Source organism: Apus apus, chromosome 11 (genome assembly GCF_020740795.1).
Source record: "Apus apus isolate bApuApu2 chromosome 11, bApuApu2.pri.cur, whole genome shotgun sequence".
NCBI classification, from domain to species: domain Eukaryota; kingdom Metazoa; phylum Chordata; class Aves; order Apodiformes; family Apodidae; genus Apus; species Apus apus.
In genome coordinates, this window is record NC_067292.1 from 16,392,593 (window position 1) to 16,417,883 (window position 25,291).

Genomic DNA, 25,291 nt, shown 5'->3' on the forward strand with positions numbered 1-25,291 from the left:
GCTTCACAGACTACTAACCATCTATCTCACTTCAAGGACTCATCTTTTCGGGAGGGTTAATGTCAGTGGGTTAGTCCCAGACAGAATTGGAGTCTGGTTTTATTAAAAACCAGAAAGCTTTCTGTCCCCTGCAGCCCACTATGGGAGTACTTTTCATCATCACATTTACGTTTTTGGAAATCAGAGATGGATGCTCCAGCAGGAAATAGAGCAGTGATGCTGCTGGGAGGGATGCTGGGAAGCACAAGAAGCTGTAACTGAGGGGGGAAAAAGGTAGAGAAGGAACAGGAAGATGGAGTTTATAACTTCAGCAGCAATCACAGGAAAATTAAGTGTGTGACAGATTTATAGGTTTAATGAATAAGAGACGATGAAACAGTAACAAAAATACAGCAGAATAGACAGGTATGTAGGGTTTTTTCTTTAGGTTTAGCAGAATGCTTAGACTAACATGATTCTTTTGTTACACTAGATAATATTTTTGAGAAACAGCATTACAAAAGGTTAAACATAGAACAGATGTAAGTTATAAAATACAAGCTGATCAAAGCTCAGATTTTGAGACAGATATGTTAGCAAATGATGATAAATCAGTCCCAGTAGAATTGTAAGAAGCAGACAAATGTAACTATGCAAGAGTGAAAGTCAAGAGTTGAAAATAAGGAAGGGAAGAAAAAGAGTGGAAACAAATGTTGACGTTAATTCCAGACAACTTGTACAGAGCATCAGTTGACTGTATTCAGCAAAAAGGGGATGATAATATCTACTGACATGCACCCAGTATGGTTTCAAAATAGGACTCAAAAGCTTTAAGCTCTTAATATTGACTTAATATAGTCAACTTTCCATTAATTTAGTAGCTCCTCTTATCAAAAGTTATAAAATTTCAGTAAATCTGTACTGTCATGACCAAAGCTGTAGAAGAGGTAGAAAATTTTATAAAAGCAGGCATGCACTAGAAAGTGGAAACAATTTTTTTGTTACCTTGCTGCTATATTATTTTTAAAAGAAAATAAATAAATAAAAAACAACAAAAACTTATTTATGGTTCAATATCTTTCCTTTTTGTAGTCAAATAAATAAAAATGGCGAGAAACACTATTTACCAAGATGTAAGTGAAACAGAAAACATTTGAAAGCCTAAGAAAAAGGAGGTAATTGTTAGGACTGTCAGCAGGGGACCACTGTGATAATTTGATCTGAACTCTGCTAACAAATCACTGCACCATTCTTTTTACTTTAGTATCTGTTTATGCTTCTACAAATTGAAACCCCACTGGCAATGCACTGAAGTACAGAGCTCAGCACAATAACACATCAGCCTGGCGATTAGTTCAAGGTGGGGAAGGATTAGCTGACCGTCCCAAACCTGCAGTCCTCCTCAATATTTTGTCTTTCCCTGCTGAGGTAAAAGGGTGCAGACATATGTAAGTAATAAACGAACAGGCTTCCATCTACTTGAGGTTGAGTGGAAGGAATGCAGAACAAAACTATAAAAAAAATGTAATAGACAAAGGGGTAGTGAAGACTTGGGGGAACTCAATACCACATCTGCTAAGCTATGCTGGGATGTAGCACCAGGATGCCCATAAGTTTTTAAAGATATAACTATGCCTTTTTTGTGATCTTGCAGCACACGGTTATGGCCTGAGCATGCCAACATTTAGAACTGACACAAGATCAAAAGCCTGATAAATGAGAGGAAAGGGGATGTTTGACCCACTAAACTGTATTCTACAAGAATTCAAGGCTTTTTAAAGCAATAAGAAAAGTAATACATTACAGCACCTTGAATAAATTGTGACATTCTTTTCTCAGAAATGGAACTAATGTCTAGATTCATTATATATTTGTATGTATATATATGCAGACAAACGCATGAGTACATGCTGATTTATGTGAACATATTTTACATGATAACAAGCTTCAGAAAATTTCATTTCTGAGGAAAGTTACATTAAAATCATTTGGAAATGAACTTAATTAGGGATATTGTTATTTATGGATCCAATATATTGTGAAATATATGGAAACTAGAGCAAGCAACAAAAAAGCAGGGAAACTGAGCACATAGTTTGAAAGCTGAATAATGTAAAATAGGTTGGTTTTTCTATTTTAACTAGTCCATGATATACACTGAACTAGTGCCACTGCTGAGTTCATGGTGAATTTTGTGATCTAAAGGAGGCCAGTCTTGAGTTTTGTTCAGTTATTTCACCAGGGCCAGGATTCCACCAGTCCAACCAGCCTTACCATATCATCAAACCTCCAGAGAAGGGTTATGAGTCTTTTGTAGGCTACAGGCAGTGATGGTCATTATTAAATATCCAAATCCAGTAGTTTTAAAATGTATATTTCATTAAGAATGTGCCAATAGCAAATGCTCCTTGTTTGAAAACTTCCTCTATTCTAGGATATTAACCTTCAGTGTCACATGGAGGTTTTTTATTTCCTACTTTTGAAGGAACTGATGCAGCCTAACCCCTAAGCACCGTGCTCTGCTGTGATCTACCATGAATACTGGATGAGGAGTCACTAAACTCCAAATGGTGTGCAGGGAAGCATGAAGTATCATCAGTGATATCAGAGCCACCTTGCCTGAGCGACAGCCCCTTTGCAGATTTCCCAATATGCAAGAAATCATGCCTGGTCTGCTGACAGCCCTTATATCTCTCTCTTCCTTGTGCCACTGAGCAGCTTGGAAGGGGAGCATAGTTTGGAAGAGGCTTTCCTTATGCCCAGTCCCTCTCAATGACTTTGAGGTACTGTGTACTCTCCAGAGGAGGAACTGAGTATCAGCAGTTCCTGTGCTAATCTCTTCTAAGAGCTTTAGGTGCTCAGCAGTTTTGGAATAATAACTATTAATTACATAGAAGGATGAGGACTGAGTCTTCATGGTACTTCTTATTCAAGCACCTTTCACATCAAATTCAAGTGGAAGTTCAGCTGCGTTAGATGAGAGGATTGCTGAAAAGGATCCAACATCTTCAGAAAACCCTGAGAAACACTATTAAATTAAATTTGGATGTAAAATTGATGAGATGTTCTAATTCTCTTGAGGATTCAGAAACACTCTCCTCACAAATAAGAGTTGTATCAATGTACTAGGGCATGAGGAGCCGCTTATAAAAAGGTAGAATGATACTTGAGAAGACTGAGAAGCTCTTCACGTCTTAAGCCCATAATCTAAGGAAGAAGCATCCAACATCCTTAGTTTTAGTTATTTTGACACTCACCCATTTCACTATCTAGTATGGGGGTGCTGGCACTTCTGAAATTGAGCTGGCTCAGAGAAGAGTTACTGAATTGCAGAACTCACCTCAAGTTGACCACCTCCATAATTCCTTGGCTTCCAGACCCCTGTGGCAACTCTGCTACTCAGGCCCAGGCTGCCTAGTTTAAAATGCAGAGTGAGTGCCTCTGTGTCATTGTACAGCTGTGCCAGCAGCATGGAAATCAATGAGTCAAATCAAAGGGGATGATCAGTATGGGACAGTCAGTGTCCACTGGATAGGCAGGGAACTTTCCCACTTTGGAATGCTGTTTTCCATCCTGAGCTGTTCTCCTGCCCTGTTCAGCCCCACATGCCAGCCAGGATGGGTGTTGTAACAGAGGCAGGGAGCTGGTGACATCTGGGAGCAGGGAAGGCAAGCAGACATGTCAAAAGATATGCTCAGAATCAATTTTTAGAAGTGTGTAAAAATAAAGTTGTCTGACTCTACAAAAAAGGCCAGGCAAGAGAGAAGCCTCCTAGTAGACAGATCTGGGTAAATTTGCATCTTGTCAGATGCACAAAACAATTAGTTGAAAAAGCACAGAGAACACCTACAGATTGTAGGCAATGTTCTTTCTACATCTGCAGAACAGAGATCAAAGCACTCAATAAAAAAAACTTCAGAAGACCTGAAAAACTACTTTGCAACATTTCAACTTTTTCTATCAAACCATCCCCCCAAACCATCAGTAAATGTTAGAGTCACCTGCTTATTTCAAAGGAGCAGGGCCGAGCACCGAAGCCGAGTTTCAACCACTGCTACAGACCCATCAGCTGTCAAAGTAAATGAATCTGTCCAACAAACAAACAACACTCATCTATAAAGCTTTGCATTTTAATTTTAACACACTTGAAGAGAAAAATCTCTGCCAGAAAAGTTAATATTCAGAAACTGGAGATACTGTTTTGTTTTGCTCAGGAGTGAATTCTGAGCAAACAGGTTATTTATTCTATTAATACCAGAAACTTTGTTATCGAATAACTAAATGACAATTAGAGACACTGTTTCTTTATTGAGGACATTTCTTTTTGTTTCTTTTTAAGGGGACAGGGCAGAAAAATTTGTTATTTTTTCAACTTATGGTGTCTGTTTTGCTTTGCTGCCAGCATTTTATTTCTGGGGTTTAGCAAAGATTTTCATTAAGCGCGGTGAGATTTCCACATACAAATTTTATTGATGACTGGCTTTTTCATGGTAAAAATGTGTAGCTGAAAGGGGTAAGACACAGAAAGCAGAGGAACAGAACTGCTGTGGCGTGTTCCTGCCTGCAATAGGGAAAACAAAGCAACCAAACTTTGAGAACATCCATTGTCCCCACTGGCTGGAGCACACCAACTTGACAGACTGCTTACTGTGGACACCTCTGGGGACAGATGGCCTTGTTCTGGACCTAGCAGAAGGTCCATAAAATTAACACTGACTCCGTGTTCCTTGGTAAACAAATGTCATTTGACTGATGAAGAAAAACTGCAAGAAATCCTACAAAACAGTCCTCAAAGTCAGAAAAGCCTCTCTGCCTTTTTAACTTCCAGCCCACCACTCTAAAGCAGCCAAGTAATTTAATAAATGTATTTTAATGCAATCTTAAGTGACTTGGTTGCATTAAAATCCACTTACTGCACAACAGAATTGTTGTATTCCAAGGGAATACAGTACAGATTTTAACTGATGTGAAACACACAGATTTTGTTTAATAGCCTCTTAATCCTGCCAATTTTGCTAATAAGATTACTGTCTAAAAGGCAGCTAAATTAACTGTGCTGTTGACACTTTAAACAAAACAAAAAACACCCCCCCCAAAAGCACAATTTCTCCTGAAACATTCTTTCTCTTTGTTATGGCCCCAATCCAACATGGGGACTACTTATGTACTCAAAGTTAATCGAGTGCTTAAGTGCTTTGCTGGACTGAAGCCTGCAATAACATAAATCTGAGTGGACAAATTATCATTACATAAAAGAAACTTGCAACAAAATGGAAATAATTAAACAATTTAAGCTGTTTATAGAGATACTTAAGTTCTACATGATGATGTAAAGCCCATCTACATTTTTTGTGCATCCTACTTCTGCCATTCTGTTTCGGAAGAACATGTATCCCTCGCTGCTTTCACTGCCCACATTTAAACTTCTAGCCACAAACTTCTGAACTGAAGTGATGCCTTCTGTCAGCTCGATATTCTGATAAGTATCTAAATCTAAATGGATAGACACCAAATACTACTGGGCTAAAGGACTGCTCTTTGGGAAAAGGATTTGCAACAGTAGGTTTTCACTAGGGAGTGAGAATCATTGGAATGGTAGAAGGAAATTATGAAATAAAGTGAAATGGGAAATTAAAATATCAAAGTAAGGGGGAAATGGGATTTAATGGAGCATTTTTTACATTTCATCTTTTGGGTATTATCTGAAAATATTTGGACTTCCTTTCTACCCTATCAGCCAGGCCTCCTCTTGAGCCTTAATTTTCATTTAGTTTTTATCTCTGTCACACAGTCTGCCTTTATATACTCTCCTTGCTCCTGCTCTAAGAATATTCAGACTAATTTCCTTTTCCCTTAGCCATTTATCTTTCCTACTCTCATTCAAGTCTATGGATGCATGCATCTCGAAGGAGGAAAAAAAGCTCAGACTGTGTATGTCATAAATGTGACCGGGAATCCAAAATAGCTCAGGGATTAAATTCCATCAAAACTGCACAGTCCAAAGCAAAGTACCCTGGCTGTCTAGACAAGCAAGTGAAAAAAGCAGAGCTAAATTCTGCAAGAGTGTTTTTCCCAAACTCTTTGTCATTCTAGAAGATAGCATCTCTTTCACAAAAGCTCCAGCTTCCGCAGAAGAACATTCCCCAACAGCTATGGGCAGCGCATCAGTAAGGAGGGTTGCCAGTACTGCAGGGACTCTGGTCAGTCTGAAAGGTTTGTCACAGCTCACGTCAAACTTCCTGAGCATGAGCACCTGACCTGCACAAGCACAGCTAATCCAGTGTGACCCAACCTCACGTGATGTGACAGCGTCTGTGCAAGCACAAGAGCCATTTCCGGGCTTCCAGTTGAGCTGTGAGATGTTCAGAGAAGTCAGCAAACTGTACTGCCAAAAAGTGGTATCTTAGAAAAACAGCATGAATGCAAAAATCCATATGGATTATTCCCTACACAGAAGAATGCTGGTAAGTGCCACAGGAAGCTTTCTGAGGAAATGAAGCTTCAGATGAATCCTGCCAGGGTAGGGACTGCCACCCCACTACCCCTTCCTGTAGGGCACATCTCCAGTTAAACAGGGCACAAAAGTTTTTCCTCTCCTGGAACCAAGAGCAGTGCAGCAGGCCAGGCCAGGGCTGCGTGTCAGCTTCAGGGCTCTGCTCCGAGCAGGGCAGGGCAAAACACTCCCCTGCCCTCCCCGAGGGCCAGAGACGGCCCTGCCCCCTGCCTCAGCAGGGCCCCAGCTCAGCATCCCCTGGGGAAGCACAGTTGTGACTTAGGCATTTCTGTTCCTCATGGTGAGAAGAATGTGCACACAGCATTAATTACCTTTTCAGAAATCTAAGCTAACTGACACATTGTCATTTCTCCTACTGGCATCACCTCCACAGTAAAGCACTGACATGGAGAGGATCTGGGGCAATGGAAGACAGATCCACCCTTCCAGCCATTCTTAGCCCTGGCACGGTTTTGATGCCTTCCCTCATTCCCTAGTGAGGGGATAAGAACTGGCAGGCGAGGCAGCTACAGCACCTTGACCAGCTTCTGGCCATCAGAGGGTCTCCTTGACAAGGGGAACGCTCCCATCCAGATCTCTGATGGGTCTGCAAAATGAGCGTGGTGGACTGGAAAATCTGGTCATGTGTATTGATTTCTGGATCAGATTACATGTGCACTAGCTCTGCATTGTTCTGGGGCACTGGCTTTTCTCCAAGTTAGGACTGTCAAGATTAGCTACGGAGTATTTTGATTCAACTTCCTAAACGTATAACAAAGTGAAATCATCTCTTTTTTGTGTATGTGCAAGAAATGGATTTTCAAGGAGATCTATGAAAAATGATGGTACCCTCAATGTTTAATTCAACTGAAATTTTCAAGGACTTGAGAACCATGTGGTTAAGATGAACAAAAACGTCTTTCCCCCCCCCAACTCCACATTGCCATCATAAATCAGACCAAGTAGCTTTGCCTTAAAAATCGGAAGGAACTGTAAACATAAGATTTAAATACTAAGGTAAATTTCCTGTAATTACCTAGACCCAAAATGAAACTCCCTTATGGTACACACACATTTCTTCAAACTAGAAAAATATACCTAAGTATAAAGGAATATATGCTGAGGCAAATAAATAATATAACTGTGAGGTAAACCATGAAGTCATTATTTTCTTGAATATTTCAAAAGGACTCTGGTTCCATGCAACAAAGTATATAAGCTTTTGTGAGCTACTGCCTGCCATTAAGAGCTAGGAGACATCCCCAGAACATTGCTGTTTATTAGCTTGTTTCATTGGAAAATAAAGAATCAAAGGATCTATCATTCCTCAATGGAACAAGCAAGGTATTAGTTGTTTGCTTTTTTAAATAAAGTGTGGGTTTATAGATTTCATGGGTTCAAAGCCTTTGAGAAAGTAGGATGGTTGTTAACATCTGTATCATGATCAGGGACTTGATGCCTGATAAGAGTGATAGTGAGAGCGAGCAGACTTAAAGGAAGAACTAGCATCCTTTATGAAAACAAATTAGGACACATGTCCAAGCAGTGAACCCTTTACTAGGTCCAAGAAATACAACAGACATACAGCTCTGGACAGATTAAAGGACGGTGCATCTCACATCTACATTGTTGTTATCGACTCAAAAAGTGTGAGGGGACAAAAGTAATTACAAACTGTGGAACAGGAAAAGAGGCTGAAGGGGACAAGGTGTCAGCCTATCCATGCTGAACAGAGCTGAGGACAGACAGTTGGGATCTTTGCAAAAGGATGAGTTAGTAGATGAGGGGGAAATTGCAATGGTTGAAAAAAAAAACAACTCAATTTCTACTCAGTCCATGATTACCTCTCCCTGCAAACCCTGCCTTTCCTTAGGGTATCATTTCATTCTACATCTTCTTTGGCAGCAAAGCTGTTTTAAGTTCTCCTCTTTACTTGTCTGCTCACTTCCACATGTGCTCAGCACTGCAGCACTGTTTCTCAGTTGTGCTGCTGGCCTGAGTGTTCTGCACAAGATCACTGATATTATTTGGAGTTAAACAAAAAAACCTTCACCCCCTCCAAAAGAGATACTCAGGGAGAAAGCAACAGGTGAGAAGAAACCAAAATGTCAAAATGCATCCTTTCAAAATTGTAAAATACCCCCCAAAAGGTCTGATTTGTTAGCAAATACTTTAGATTAGCAGACACAATTCACTGATGTTTGGCAGCATGAACTAATTCCAGCCTGGAAGCACAAATGCCCTGCATGCTGTACCAGCACCACAAAGCATGTTAAGCAAGCAACAGCATGATAGAAAGCACAGCTCCATGGAAAAGGCACACTGACCAACTTCCAGTGCTTTTAATTGTTCACTTTTTAATTGGTATTATTCCTAACAAGAAAAAAAAGGCTATCCTCAGGAGGCTGCAGAATTATATTTGCCTGAAAGCTTATTCTTTAAATAAAAATGGCTGTCATAGAAAGTCTATTAGTTTCTTCCTTCATCCCCCTGAAATATGTTCTCTCTCTTGGGAAATAAATTTTAATTTACTGTAATTTTTCTTGAGGTTTTTCACTTAGTATGTCAATGTACACTTCTCCCTCCTCCCTTCTTTTTTCTTTGTGTAAAGACTAAGCTTTTTAAAAATAGAATTAAATCTGAGCAAATGAAAAACAAATGAGTCCAAATCTCAAAAAATAGCTAAATTTTTAATAGAGTATTCTTTACAACACTCTTTATTCAGTATTCATATCTCCATTTTCTAAATGGTAAGAAGGAAAAGAAAACCTTCTGATAAGTAACATAAATTAAAGAAGCCCTGTTAATATTGCCTGCTGACCCCAGAAGGGCTAAAGTGAGAATAGAGCCCACATTTATTCTACTGCCAAGGTCGCACATTCCTTCATTTGGGCAAAAATGAGTAATTTCAAGTGGATTAAGGTTTTACAAAGACTATGCAGCCTGACTGGTGTTTGGTACCTGAAGTTACACATCTACATCTGTTAGAATGAAAGCCTTGGTATTTAGAAGTGCTGAGCATGCACAAAACAGTAATGCAAAGAAAGCATGTGAATGTAAAAAGTGTATGTAAATTTTCCTTCTTGTGATCACTATGGCAGCCAAGCAACACTCATGCTCCAGGCTGCCAGAAGGCTCTTAAACTGAGGGTGATGATCATTCAGACAAGAAGAGATAAAGATACGGCTCAGGATGAGCCACACATCACCAGGGGTTACTAAATGTAGAGTAACTTTTTTGTATTTAGCACCCAGAAAAGAGAAAAATCATTGTTCACTGCTTTAACTGCATGGGACTGGACATCATGCTAAAGAAGAGGGCAAATACAGTCCGTTCTGATGATTTGAGAGAAAATGCAAAGGTCAGTCAGGTGGAAGTTACAAAATTCTGTGTCATTAACTTCTTTCAGAAAAAAAAAAAATAAAATCTGCTCCCAGCTTTGACCAGATTCAAGTCTCCCAAGGTGAAGCCAAGTTCTCTGAGAGCAGGGACCCCAGACCAGAAACACTCAGGCCAGGCCAGGGCTTTTATGTCCCTGCAGGATGGGGCTAACAGGCCTGGCACCACGATCCTCTCCTCCCTCCAGTCATCATGCAGCTGGAGATCTCTGGGACAGGGGTGCTGACATGTTCTCCATCCCCCTCATGAACCTATTCTCCCACCTTACAGAGCCCATACCATTTTTCATCCTCTCCAGCTTAACTCCATGCTTCTCAAGGGACAACATACCATGCTTTACTGAATTGCAGACAGATCAGATCTACTACATTTTCTTTGTGTACAAAAGTAAATGGAAAAATCAGTTACCTTAACAACAAAAAAAAAGAAAAAGAAAAAGAAAAAATGAAACCAAACAAACTGCAAGCAGGCAAAACCTGATCAGGTCAGGCTGGCACTGTCTACCACTGATAAACTCACACTACCCTAGTTTGCATTTAATTAAAAACCTTCAATTAAGCTTTCTTTACAATTAAAAAACAACCAAACACAAGCAACTGGTTTATTTCCAAGATCTGACTCAAACACGTGATGTCTCAAACCCCTTCTACTCCCATATATTTAAATAGTGAAACTATTTCTTATTCTGTATTTATACTAGTGCTCTCTTCATGTGATATAACTAAAAAAATCTGTCTTACCAGATCTGCATTTGATGTAGCTGTTCATTCTGTATTTGCCATGGAACATCTCTAGCATGATGACACTCAGCCTTCAGGTTTTTCTCTCACTTCAGATGCTGTCATTTCTGTTTCTGTAACTGCATTCACATAAACCAATTTTCCTTTATCCCATTTTTAACATGTTCATTCCTGAAAACAAGATAGAATAGTCGTCTGGTCAGGTAACATCTCCAGTAACTTCATGATGCTCCTAACACTGTCTGGAAAACAATATACTCACCCCATCCCTATGGTGAAGCATATTTTTCTGTACAAAGATATATGTATACATAAAAATGTAATACTAACGTTGACCTCCCCCCCAGAAGCAGCACAAACTATGGAACAGGAATTTGCTAGCAAAAAAAAAAAAAAAAGTAACTCCTATTACTAAGTTCTGTTTAGTTTCCTCCTATCCTGTGCCTACACGAGGTAGAAAACAGTAGTTAAAAACATGTCTAGCAGCTCTCATCAGTTGCATTAGAGCATGTCATGTAGTTCCTGCTGTGTTTTATTAGACAAATATAAAATTAACAACAGAGCTATAATGATTTCCTAAACTGGTTCCAACACAAATTTCCAATTTGAGGTCAGATGTATTGCCTAATAAAATTTTACTACAGCAGTCAAATAGTGGTAGTTAGTTCCCCAGGAACAGAACTCTTATTTCACCAGAATTCGTTTTAAGACTGTTGCTCATCATATAAAACAAAAATAAGTATCATTATGGCTTTACTAAAAAATGTTCAGAAAATAACATCCAAAGAAGATGGTGTTGGGTTACTTTAATTGCAAACAAAACAATTAAAGATACTTGATATATTTACATTGGTAGCAAATTTACACTATAACATTTTGATTGCTTGACCTGATGCTTGTAAACTGTCATTTTGAAGCTATTTGGCAAGTACACACTTGCATTCGATTGCTTACAGAGCATGAAACATGAGATTACAGGCAGCTATGGTCTTGCACTGGTAAACCTTTTGTCTTCACCATGGAGTAAACTGAGGCAAATAAATGCTTTTTTAGCATATCAATAAACTGAAATTGAGGAGATACCATTCTGGTTTAATGAAAACATAGATGACAGCAGAATGTCTTCCCTGATAACAAAAAAGTTCAACACTTGTTTGACACTTTTAGGAATGTGGTCTTAGTTTCTAAGTCTTTGCCAGAAACCAATGATGAAGTCAGTCAGTCAGAAACTATACTAAGAACAATGGAAATGTGAATGAAATTTCCATGGACCTGTGTTTTAATTTATTTTTAAAAAAACAGACTAACATTTAATCATGCCTGTAAAGCATTTTTTTGAACATGTCTATTAAAAAAACCCATTATTTTAAGTAAGACTAGTGAGCTGCCCGTACTAGACAATCAAAAACCTATCCCAAAGGATGACTGTCCAGAGGTATGGAGCAATAACAGTCATCATTTTCTTGAGAAAGGGAACCTTCACAACAACTGAATAGTAAGTGTCCTGCTTTCCTGAAGGAAGCTACATCATTAGGTTTACACACACTTCCAGTGAACTACCTGGGACCAATTTTCCTTCATCTATCCCAAGACCATTGGACCCACTGCTATGCTGCAGTCAGCACCTGCAGTTCCTGCTGGGCTCTTTTTTTCCAAAGCAGCCCTCAAAAGCCCTTTTCCACAGCAAAGGTTGCTGAACCTGCAGGGCTGGCTTGCAGGGCAGTCAGAAGGGGTGACTCTTCCTGACAGATGCCTGACTCTTTATTGCCATAAATGGTTATTACTCCACTCCATAACCACAGTGATCATCTCTGTGAGGAAAAGTGTCCTGTCTGGTGGTTAACATCAGAATGCTCAGGTAACAATGGGATAGGCAGACTCATCCAGTATGTGCTTGTTCATGGAGTATTTTGGGAAAATTCTTTTGAATAGTAACAATAACCTGCAGATAGCATCAAGTGTTCCAGATTACCAGATTACCAACACCCAGGGTGATGAAGACACTAGTGGGGTACAACTTGCAACCCTAAAGACTAGCAGTGCTTTTGGATGTGATCCAAGCAGGGGGAATTTATGTTTACTTACAAACCACAACCACTGACTAAAATAAAAAGATGCTATTACACTGGAAGAATAGATTTAAGGGAGCACATTTTAACATGTCTGCATCCTCTCCTCTGTGTCCAAACTCACAACTGTGCAATGGAGTATCTCATAGCAAGCATATATTAATGGATTTTATGCTCTCTAGATTTATAAGTGGGAATTTGAAACAGAGCACCAAATTTTCCAAATCATATCAAATGACCATAATGACACATGTGTAGAGATACACATAATGGGGATATACACATACTAGAGGTGTAAGAATTGTGCAGAGCCTCAGTATTGCATAGCGTAGGCTCTCCAGACCTTCAGTCTATAAAAATCTCACTACAAGCAATTACCAAAGCAAGATCAAACATTTCAATTGCTTTCAGAATGCTGAAGATGTCTACCAGCAGAGAATTGTGTCCTTTCAAAGCAGCAAAAGTACTTATTTGATGGTTCAGATCTCTATGGCTTTATGCTCTGTTTTTCTGAGTCCTACAATAGCAGAGGATGAGATGAGGTTGTAGTGTTATAGATCAGCTTTCCCTTCTCTCCTTCCTCCTGTGCTCCTTCTCCCCAGTTTGAGAGTCTTTAAGGTTTCATTATTTAACTTTCCCCTCAGGCATGGGGATAACACCATTGGAGCCATTTTGCAGGCAGCAGGATTCTATAAATGAGGCACTTATTTAAACAGCCTCACACAGAGCCAATGTCAAAGTTCTTGGCTATTTACAGGTGACATCACAAGAGATGCCCTCTGAAGCACAGCCAAAACAAGTACCATGCGCAGATGAATTTTTCTTGTCCAACATACATCAGAAAACAGTCATCCTACCCTTGCTTCATTTCACAAAACTGTTTCTTCAAGCAAATGTATGATAGAGCTGCACAGCAACTTCTTTCTGCCTGTTGAACAGGCTAAAGTTTGGTTCTCCCTGAGCACGCAGCTCTGTCCCAACAGGACAAAAAAATCACTGTTTAATTGGTCAGGATTTGACGGTGCCACCTGTAATAATAAACCAGGATGTGAAGGTTTAGCTTCACATTTCTTGGAATCTATCAGAAACATCCCAAAGATTCAGGAAAAAAGCCACAATATTTTTGAGGGGAATTATATATAATATCTGAATAACTATTATACCTGACATTTGAATGACAAATAAAAACACAAAATAAAATTGTATTTTCCCAGATCAAGTAACTTCATAAGAGCTCAGCTTTCCAAACTCATGGTAGGAAGGTGCTGGTGTCATGAGCTCCGTGATCTCAGTGGAGCTGAGAATGAAGGGAGTGACTGCAGTGACACCATTTGCAGGGGTCTAAGTTTGGAAACATAATGTGCTGACCTAGACAGTATACACAGGCTTTGAAATATCTCTCCATTCCTCTGTTAGACATTAATTCTACACAGAAAATTTTGCCATTTATTAGCATACATTTGGAGTATATTTTCTCAATGTTTAATCACGCATAGCAGTCATTAGCATAAATGAACACTCCTTTTCTAGAGCAGTTTGTGTAGAATTCTCATTTGAGTTAATTACTATGTAAGATAGCTAAACTCTAATTAAAATTCAATGGCACACATAATGATAAAAATTTATCAATACTGTGCTTTCTCAGCAGTTACTTTTATTAAATTACTTAGCTTCATTGTTTATTTCTTGAAATTGGGGTTGTAAAGCAGGCTACTTTTAACCATTGCAACCATAGTTTAGCTAGGCTTTAACTACAACTTTTTACTTCATGTTTTGAGGGAATAAGCATCTTTCAAGTTTTGTATTTACTCACTGCTCCTTTGCTGTGGCACTAAAGATCTTTATTAACTTCTGTCTCCCATCACTGGAAACAACAAAAGGGGCACAAGTTTGGTACTATTCAAGCTGATGACAAAACATCCCTTAACCTTACTGGAGCTGGGAGCCATGCAATCCACAAATAGCTTTTGCAAAATAAAATATTAATAAAATAGATCAAACCTTGCCATCAAAAAAAAAAAAAAATCTCGAATGAGAACACCAGTTTTCCTGCATCCTAGATGCTACTGAAAATTGCTGCAAGTATCAAGTGTAATTAGCAGTCAGTGCAAAAACTTCCTGGGGCAGAGCCCAAGCCAGCAGCCTGGGCTACTTCTCGTGGGAGCTCCAGTGTGGCCCTTTGAGAAATCACTGCTGTGGATGTTTATGTGTATTTGCATTAAGATCTAGAAGCTGAGGAAAATACTTTGCTCATGCAAACGCTTTTCCTTTTTTAGAAAATGTATCTGTATTAGGCAAGACTCACAACTTGAAAATATGAAAAATCTCTTTGGATCAGCTTCATTTGGGTGGGGTGAAATATGTATTAAAAAATGTGTGTGCCAGGATCTAATTCGAGCTCTGGTTTTGCTGGCTGTGTGCAGGATGCACTGCCACAAACTAAATATGCTCTAAACAAAAGCAAATAAAAACCCTGATTAGCAAAAACTCCTCTCTGCTGCACCAAATGCAGAAGGCTATTATTCTCAAACATAAAAATGACTAATCACCCTTTAATCAAGTTATGGTTAATAAAGTCATCCAATTTTTGCTTAATCATGTTAATATTCAAACATGTTAAACAGCAAATCCCTTCAGGCATGCAATCCTGTTTGCCAAGTTTCAGCCTACAACAAGGTGTAAATCTCTGAAAACAGCCCTTTGGCGATGCTGCCAAACCTTGGGCTCTTGCAATAGAAGTTGGAGTCTCTGCAAAAACAAGGAGAAAGGCAGAGTCAAGTTCCTCTGCAAATTTCTACCCTGCCTAAGATTTGCAGAAAGTAATTCCAGCGCCCTAGATTTAGTCCTTGCAGAACTCCTTTTGCTGTACAAGCCACAGAATATTACTGGAATAGGCAGGAAGAAGAAAGATTAACCAGAATTAATTATTATTAGAGGATAATATTTATGACAAAATATATTTGATGCTTCCACTAATAATTTAATTATAATATATCAGATTCTCAGGGACATTTGTAATCAAGCTTATTCAGTTGTTTGTTTTTAAAGGTGCTTTATGACTTCTGAAGCAGAATAAATGTTAAATAATGCATTTCCTCAGTGTTGGTGGGAAAGCTCAGGCTATAATTAGCATACACAATTACATATTCTGATATTGATGTTCACCGATGCCATTTCCATCATGTCATACAGCATAAATAAGAGGCTGGCAAACCAAATACCCCCAACAACTTTATTCTTAAAAACAATCACTGTTGCTCCAATTCAGCTGTTTTTTTTTTAATTACTCCGTAGAGTAAGAACCCCCATCCCTTCCCCCAGCTCAGTGTGAGCTGAGCCCCCCGCTCTGGTGCTGCAGCGTTTCGTCACAACACCAGATTTCGGTTGGTTCCCAAAGAGCAGTGCAGGGAAAGCTCGGCCAGGAAGGCCCCTTTCAAGGCAGAGCCTGGGGAGATGCTGAGCAGGGTCCCCAACAGAGGACCTTTGTAGTGCCATGCAAATGCAACCCTGCCCAGCAGGCTGCAGACAATGCCCAGGGAGCCCAATCCATCTGCAGCTATTTGGTTAACTCAATGTTTCGGACATTCTTTCTCTTACACAAAACACTCCATGTTGACAGCTGTGAATTTTAAACAACTATTCTGTGTATGTTTTTCTAATTTTGTGTATTCAGATCGTTTCTCCAGCATCAGGGGCTGAAAGCAGAGTGCTGGGATTCCATAATTTAGAGATTTCATGCTTTTCAAAGAGTCACAGCAACTCTGATGGAAAAACAAAGTGGAAATTAAGTGTCTAAAGGAGAGAGCTTCAAATGGCAAGAAAAGTGTTTTTTTCTAGAGTTATTACACACAATAAAATTCATATTGATATGAATTATTATTACAGTTACTGTAAACTATACTTTGCATTTGATACATACATTAATAAAAAGTATGGAAACTTTGTTTGTCTAAACCACATTCTGATTACTCAAAATCCTCTCACACTTTGTAACATTCCTTTTAAAGAAAAACTGTAGTATTTTGAAGAAATAGTTTGCCTTCAGTCAATTAATCATGTAAAATATTTGGGTATCAGCAATTTGTCCATGAAATGAATGAAATTTTTTATAGGTCAAAACTAATTTAAAACAGATGCTGGTCTAGAGTAACATTTCTGTGTACAACAGGGAAAAATACCAAACCCACCAACAAAAAGCCAACCAGCAGTTAAAAGCCTCCCTGCAAAACAGAAAAATGACTTTTCTTTTTCCAGTAACAAAAAAAAAATAAAAATAGAAAGGACTCAAAAATAGCATCCCATGGGTATCCCGTGGTGATTCTGCCATGACCATGGATAAATTTGCAAAATACAGATTTTACAGACAGGCTGTCATTAAACAAATCTGGCCAAAAAAGAGTTTTGGATTTACTCCTGAGAATTCTGTCTAACCAACACCAGTAGAGCTGTCATCAGCTGTGCCCTGGGAAGGGCATGGAGAAACTGGGAACTGGGAGCCAGGACAACAGGCTATCATTCTTAGTTCTGGCACCAAGAGACCTGCAGAGGCTTCTGAGTTGGTTTCTTCTCCCTGAATCCCTAATTTTAAACTGGAGGGAGGCCAGGAGCCATCCCTTTTAATCCAATAATTCAAAGAGTGGAATCCATTTCAGATGCACTCCAATCCTTCCTGTGAAGTGGGCAGTTCTCCCCCACCAGCACCTGTAGCCCCAGTGGTCAAGGAGCTGTGCAGCCCCCTGCCCATCATTCCAGGAGCTGCCCTGGCCTGGAGGGGACTCTGCAGATGCCCCCAAAGCAAGGAGCACCTCAGGCTGCTCCATGTGACATGGAAGCTGAGAAGGTCCTGTCCTTCCCAGGAGCCAGGCCACTCTGACACAGCATCCTGGTGCCAGACTCTGTGCCTTGCCACAGTCACGTCCTAGCCTTCCCCCACCAAGTGTTGAAATGGGCTTCTGCTATGGTCCATCTGCTACTCTCAAGACCACCACCAAGACTTGAATTGAAGCCTGCTTTGGCCATTCACTGCTGTTCTCTGCTTGAGGCCTTGACCCCTCAACCTGTACGAGGTGTCCTCAGATCACTCACAAAAACCACTGTACAAGACTGAACCATGGCTTCCCCACTCCAGCATGTCTCCACACTTCAATGCGACCCAATCCTGGTTGGCAATTTCTCTCCCTACTATCTGTAGAAACCAAAAAGAATAATGGCAATGAGGGTTTTCTTAGGGGAGGACACAAGGTAGGTATTGTTTAGTCTGGAAATGTACTTTCCCTTTTTCCCAGTCATTTATTGTTCTTCTCTTGGCACCAGAACAACATATTTTGGATGTGAATTTCTCTGTGGGTGTTACATTGGAAGTTAATCTCTCTCCAAGGCATATACGGTCTGGGACAGTTTTAAAATACGTGCGAGAGGATGGAGAGGGGAGGGAACATGCGGAAATGGAGCTGCTTGATGGGGCAGGCAGAGTTATCCAGCATGTTCCCACAGCCCCACAGCACCTGGCCTGGCCAGCACAGCCCGGGAACCGGGCTGCTGAGGAGAGGGGAAGGACGGGCTGGGGTGCAGCCGCGCTGGGCTGTGCGGCACATTGCCCCGCGCTCCTGCCCGCCCTTGCCTCTCATCCTGTCCCCCTGGCTGCAAACACCAGCTGAGGGGACATGGAGAGGAGCAGGACCTCTTGCCAACATGTGGGTCAAGGTCTGCCACTGCTGCTGATTCCCAGCAACATGTCCCATATGAGCACTGCCTGCTCCAACTCCTTCCTCCTCACAGCATGGTTGCATTGCCAGTATTTCTTTTTATGGTGCAGTGTGTTCAGTTTAGGTGGTGATACAGGTAACTATGCTAGGTATTATTTAAAAAAAAAAAAAAAAAAAAAAAGGAAAATCTGTAGAACTTTAACCCAAAAGAATAATGAAAACCTATAAAAATTAATGTGGGTTTTTTACGTAATCAGAAAAGAATAAAAAGCAGAAATGCATCAATTGTTTTGAAGACACAAATTCTAATGAGTCACTAAGAGGCATTAGAAACCACCCTGTCCATATGTATCTCAGGCACTCCTCTGGCTCAGGATTCTGCTTTACACAAACAAAAGGCGTCTCTCTACAGATTTACACAATGGGTTTACACTGAGCCATTACAATCTATCATGTAACCGAGTGCTTAATGACTCTTTAATTTAAGGATTATTGACACAAAAGATGTAACAGCTGCCTAAGAGTTACTACACAGTAGCAGCTTTCCAAAAAAATATCACTTCATCATTTTTATATTTTCTAAACTATCCAAAGACACATTCGTAGCAGAGACTTGAAAGACAGACACATTCAAGAGGAAATAAATTAGAATATACTTGACCTCAGTGAACTGGGGAAAAAAAAATATATATTATATATATTCTCAACTGAGAATAAAATTCAGTGTTCTTATTTACTAATGACAATGCAAAAGCTTAAAAAAAAAGGTTAATTTTATCTCAAGAAAAGACTTCCAGACTTAGACCCTGCATTTTCTGTTGAAGTCCAAGAATTATTTTTTTAGTAAAGTTATAAGCCCGTTGGAAGGAGCTGCACGCAAAGGTAACACTGACACAAGTTTCAGCACCAAGTGGCAAGGGGTGTCACAGTAACAACTAGCACTTAAAAATGGAGACGAGATTGTAAGGATGGTGTGCGTGTATGCATATATATATATATATATTTATAATCCCCTTAACAATGAGTATTTCTGCTGCCAAGCATTCAGAGACAGAGTTGATTTCCTTTCAAGTAACTGATGTAGGCTTTCTTCAGGACCCCGTCCAGACAAGTTCTCCGCCATGGAGCAGGAAATCACACCGTCAAAGGAAAGCTGAGCACTCCTTCCACCCGGCCTGGGTCAGCCCCTCCAAAACACTAGATTTATACGACTGCTGCCAAAAAAACTTGCATTTCCATGCCCTCCTGTTGCTAAGATAAAGGATGTTTCCTACTGCCTCAGAATGCCGTCCTCATTTAAAACTCCAGCTATGTTCTGACAAAACACGCTGCTGTCACCCCAAATTGAGCAAATGAGCCTACGTCCTGCAGCATAAAGACCAAAAGAGTTATTGAATATCACCCGGGGAGCACAAAATGAAAAGGCTCCCATTTCTTCCTGACCTTTTTAGGGCATTTTTTTCCTGAAATCGGCCGAGCCCTTCAGCCTTCATTTCTCATGCTGTCTGCAGTAGCACAGGAAGGACAGCTTGGACTTTGCAGTTTCAAACAGATCAAGTTTTGTTAAACAACTTTTTTTCTCTCTTTTTTTTCCTCTCCTTCAAACCCAAAGCGGAAGGGAACACTGTGAAGAAAATGGAAACTGGCAAAGAGCTTTAACTTCAAATAGCCTTATAAGTCAGCGTTGATGTGCAAAACTAATTCTGTTTTTTTGGCATTTAAATATAACCCGACAGTCACGGGAGGGAGGGGTGAGGGTGGGAGAAGGGCAAGGCAGATTACCAGCCTAGTGCAAAATACAGAGATGTGTAGCACCATGACTTCTGTTTATCAAATTAAATAAGGATTAGATTTATTGGCATTCAGCTTTATAGGGCAGATTACAAATTTGCACTGGAAAATTTCAGGAAAGGGACCCAGTGAAAAAATGCAGTTCTATAGCACTGGTGTCTAGGAAAAAAGGCCTTTCACCCATGCCAGAAGGGGATGTTTCCACAGAAGAGAATCCCAAGCTGCAGTAAAATAGATATGCAAATAGCTCCATTCATTAAAAAAAAATACAACAAAACCAGAAGTACTACTGAATATAATGTACCTAAATATTTGTTCAGGGTTAAGTGGTGTTGTCTAAACAAGTAGAAAAGCTCCTTTTTAATGTAGATTTGCTCTCCCCATTAGGAGTGCCAGCCACATACTTGCTACTTGTTTATTTCTGTGCTTTTAATTTCCTAGAAATCTCCTGTGTCCTTCTAGAGATGCATGAAGTAAGCAATATTCTGACATCAGGTATTCATACAACCCATTCCGTCAACTGCACAAGCTTGAGCTGACTAGCTGCTTATCCCACTCTGTAAATACACTGGTGGGAAAGCACACGCTTCTCATCCTCTAAGGACAAGGATGCAGTGGTGCTTCTCAGCCTGTAATTGCACCCCACAAGCCAAGGGCCACATTGGAGGGCAGTAAAAGGCCCCAGTACAGCCCAACCTCATGCCCTTGCTGCCTCAGCCCGTGGGCAACTCTGCTGTCTCCAGCAGCTGAGGTTTTCCCTCTCCTTGTCCCTGCTGCTTTCAGAGTTGTCATTGCTCCGTGCTGTTGGCCCAATGCACCATCCAGAAGCACTTCATAGCTAAGAGGAAGATACAATTTTCTACCACGTGAAAGAAGCATCGGTGCAAGGGGTCAACAAGCACTTGAGCTGCCGTCAGTCAGGTCTGGGGCACCAGGGGGGTGGAGGAGGCTGGAGTACAGGATAGGATCCTGACTACTGGGAATGCTTCACATGGAATCACTGAAGTGGAAGGGGAGATCTCTGACAGCTCACTCAAAGAATGATGAGGGAATGCTACCATCTTGAAGAGGCACCTGCAGGAAGGCACCTCACACTTGTCCTCATCCCACTGAAGGAAAGTGGCTGTGGGAAACATTCTGGGGCTAAAGAATGCCAGAAATTTTTGGCATGGGGGGGAAGGACATTTAAACATAGCATATACTATTTCATTTGGTCCTTTTAAAGAATATTTAAAGGAGGTCACTCAAAAACCTATCACCTTGACTTTAGACAGTGAATTCAGCACCTTACCTTAGCAGGGAAAACACACTCAAAAATTGATATGGAGTCTGGTGTTATCAGAAGCAGAATGAGAAGTGTTTACAGGCAGTCCTACATCTACCAACATCTCAGTTTATTATTGACTACAGTAAATAACCTCAAGTAAAAAATTAACAAACTTCTATTTAATGTCTGTCCCTGTTCAGTGCCACTATTCAGCTACTCTATTCTAGGGAAAAGCCACTCCTGAGCCCATTTTGAAGACAGGACCTACTTCATTATTTTTTCTAAATCTATTGTTTGCAGAAAGCTTTTTCCAGCTGCTTAGTCACATAATATCAAGACAGCCATTAATAAAGTACAATTCTACCTGAAGAAGGATGGGCTCCTCTCAGTGATGCCTCTTTCTCAACAGCTGTTTGTTGCGGAAAATTGTTGTTGCTGAAATTAAATTTTCCACTGAAATAATCCTGGAGCCCCAAGGTAGCAAAACCCCAAAAGGGAAAATTACAATTCAGGCTGTAGGAGACCTTGCACTAACATCAACAACCACAGCAAAGAAACAGATAAAACAAAATATTTGAAAATTAAAATACAAGTTTGCAGTCACATGTCAGCAGTGTAACCATCAAGGTGCTGGGCCTGCATGGAAATCTTTCCTTCAGCTTCTAGCAGTTACACTACAGGATCATTAAAGAGAGTCTGAATATTTTAAAGATATTTACTGATACTACCTCTCATTATCAAGCCACATACCTGCTTTTCTGTTTGTTCATATTCTACTGCTAAACACCACGGTGGCTATTTTGTTTAAAAAAACAAAAATCTCCATACTTTTCACTCTTAAGTTCAAATGTATCAGGCACATGTAATTTTCCTGCTGTTTCAAATCCCTTATTAGACAGACAGACAGACATACATCTTCATCCACCAATTCTAATACAACTGCCTGTTACTTGAGCAGAAGGTGTTCTTCAGGTACCAAATTAAGCCTCCTACAAGCAATAATCTGCAGCAAAAAAAAACAAATCTGATTTTAGTAAGAGTTATTGCCTTGATATCCATGATCAAACCAGCCCTCAGTAGCCATGAACTTCAACTTAACCTTCCCCATGATTTTGGCAAACTCATGTTAAAATGGATCATTGTGGCATTGCTGACGTTTAAAAGGGCAGCAGGCTTGTGGCACAGAAATTTTCATCCATCTTTTAAGACACAGCTTAATACTTCAGCTCCAGAAATTAGAAACAAATAATCTTATTTTTCACTAGCAAGGCCTGTACTTTCACTTTCTTATATCCAGTGGGAAATGCAAATGGAAAGAGCTTGAGAAGTAAACCAGTCATACATACAGGGTCCTCTCTAGTAATGAAATGTTTCAGGAAGGAGCCAGCTCAACAAGTTAGATGCTGTTTCTAGATATTAAGAATTTTTCAAAAGAGCTAAGTGTCAGATTTAGTTCAGGATTTAAAACCAGCCATGATTACCTCCAAAATACCTCCAGTTAAAAAAGACAAGTTGTACAACAGAGCCATCAGCTGTGACTGAGGCTGGTTTAATAATACACTCAAAACTACTTAAAATGAACCTCATGTTTCCATGGTGATGAATACATCTCTCTCTTCAGATTGTCTTGTGATGTAGAAAACATTCACCAGTAATATTTCGGTAGTAATCTTGCTAATGGAAAAATCATTAATATTGTTCAAGATGGTGATAAGACCGACTTGCATTAATTTTAGACCAACCTCAGCACATTGGCAGGTGAAGATGAAAGCAGTATGGTGCCCAGTGGAAAAGTAAAATAAGTGAAGATACCCACTTGTGACAAGATTTTAAAAAAAGATGACAATGGTGGCTGCTTAGATGAATGCACAGACCTGTTTGTGCACTTTACCTCTCTGATACCCACTAGTAAATCCATTTTTGCCTTCGCAAGCTTCCTCGACTGTGAGAAGATTTAAATCTTCTCAAAAAGATACAAAACCTATCATCTCCCTAGGTTAGCCTTGCTTAATGGCAGTGAGGCATGGCCAATTGCAGACACTCTTAACATATCTGACAGGTATAAGATCAGGCATATACAGTAGAAGAGGTCCCAAAGCTTGCCTTTATTCACAAGGCTGCTCTAAGGGTATGAACTGCTAAACTCTGTCATCATCGCTTAACTTACAGGGCTCCTTAATACGAGATGGTGTTCTAGTTGGGGGAAAAAAAACCTTCTTAAGAGTACATATTTGACTTTGATCTGGTGACATGTTTCTGAAGGGAAGCATCTGACAGGACAAAGATGTGCAGTACTTCATTTAGTCTGTGTGCCATCTGTGGCAGTTTGTGAATCACTGTCACAGCCCCTTCAGCTGGCATCCAGGATCACACGGCGCAGCAAAGCAGAGGGATTTCTGTTGGGCTCTGGGAGGAAAAGGCTCAGGAAGAATTTATCTGGGCTCTTTCCCAGTATATTTACCTATTTCATTCAGAAACTAAAAAATGAGCCATTTTAACTTGCTATTAAAAAAAAATAATAAAAAAATGTGGCCAACTCTTCACATTGTAGAAACAATGCTAATATTTTTATTCAAAAAGCCTGTAAGCACAGGTGTAATTTTAAACATGTAAACAGATGCTAATTGGCCTGCTCAGGTACTTCAAGCTACACAGATGCATAAGCACTTTGCTAGAAAAAAGCCTGCAGATATATACTACTGTTTTACAGACTCTTATGCCTTCTTTCAGTTAACATACTCAGAAAGTCTATTCATTTCACAGCCTACAGTTTTTAATCTTTTCCCAAATGCAAATTTTGGGAATGATTTAATCAGACAACTCCACAGTTTCTGAAACTACAACCAGAAATAAAATACCGTACTTTTGGTAGAAAATTGTCCTTGCAAACATCTACACAACTCAAAATGCTAACTAGCTGTAAGTAGCAAGCCCCTACTTGTTGTGGATATAACTCACATTCAGAAATTCTCTGGTGATTTTCTTGAAAACCTGATTTAGATTTGACTTGTCTCTGTGTCACCAAAAACTGCTCTGAGGGTTTCCTATTCCTCTTTTTTGTTTTATGCACTGAATCTGAAAACTGTTCAGCAGAGTTGTACTACTATGATATGTTTCTAATTTAACAAGCAGCAAAGCCATCCAGGAGGGAAAGAAAATATTAGCTTCAGGGAAGACGTGAGGGGGAAGGTGATTATACAAAGATGTGTCAAAGTGGACAAAGTTTATGAAGATGATGAGCATTACATCTGAGACAATCTCATATTTATACAGTCTAGTTTCTTACTCTTGTCCGTTCAGAAGGCTGTTTGGTCTTTACAATATTAACAAATCTCAGTTTAGCCAACGGTCCTTAAGTGTGCCTTTTTCCTTTCAGATTAGGGAGAAATGCAGACAATAATGAACAGCAAGAAGTATTGAGTGATATGTTATATAAACATGCAACAGAAGTGAGGCTTCTTTTTCTCCTGCGATTTCTGATCATCAACACAAGTTCTCTTTCTTTCTATAGTCATGAACCTAAAGGCACTGATTATGTCAAACAAACTCCCTGCATGTTTTTAGAAATGAGTTTCCTTGAGTCTCACAGCTTGGTGGCAATATTCAAACATTTATTCAATTACTGTCAGTATTCCTATGGTAATAATTAGTATCTTGAAAGAAAATTACTGAACTGAAAAAAAAATTTAGGTAACAATTTTCAGTTTACAAACTGACCCCAAGTCTCAGTAGAAATTAGTGTGATCCATCCCTCCTTTTTCCCTTCATGCAAAGAGTCTCCAGCCATCAGCATCCTAAATGTATTGCAATAAAACCACAGTCTAATTTAAAGACAAAAGACTTTTTGG

The 25,291-nt window shown here is 39.8% G+C and overlaps 1 long non-coding RNA gene across 2 annotated transcripts in view; it reads right to left on the reverse strand.

Annotated features, from left to right (window-relative positions):
- Positions 1–21,513, reverse strand: part of LOC127389250 (uncharacterized) — a 67,583-nt gene extending 46,070 nt beyond the window's left edge. For both annotated transcript variants that reach the window (XR_007890603.1, XR_007890604.1), the window contains exons 1-2: positions 21,468–21,513; positions 10,612–10,782 (exon numbers count right to left, since the gene is read on the reverse strand). This is a non-coding gene — a long non-coding RNA (uncharacterized LOC127389250). The remainder of the gene's footprint in view (positions 1–10,611; positions 10,783–21,467) is intronic.
- Positions 21,514–25,291: the final 3,778 nt, after the last annotated feature.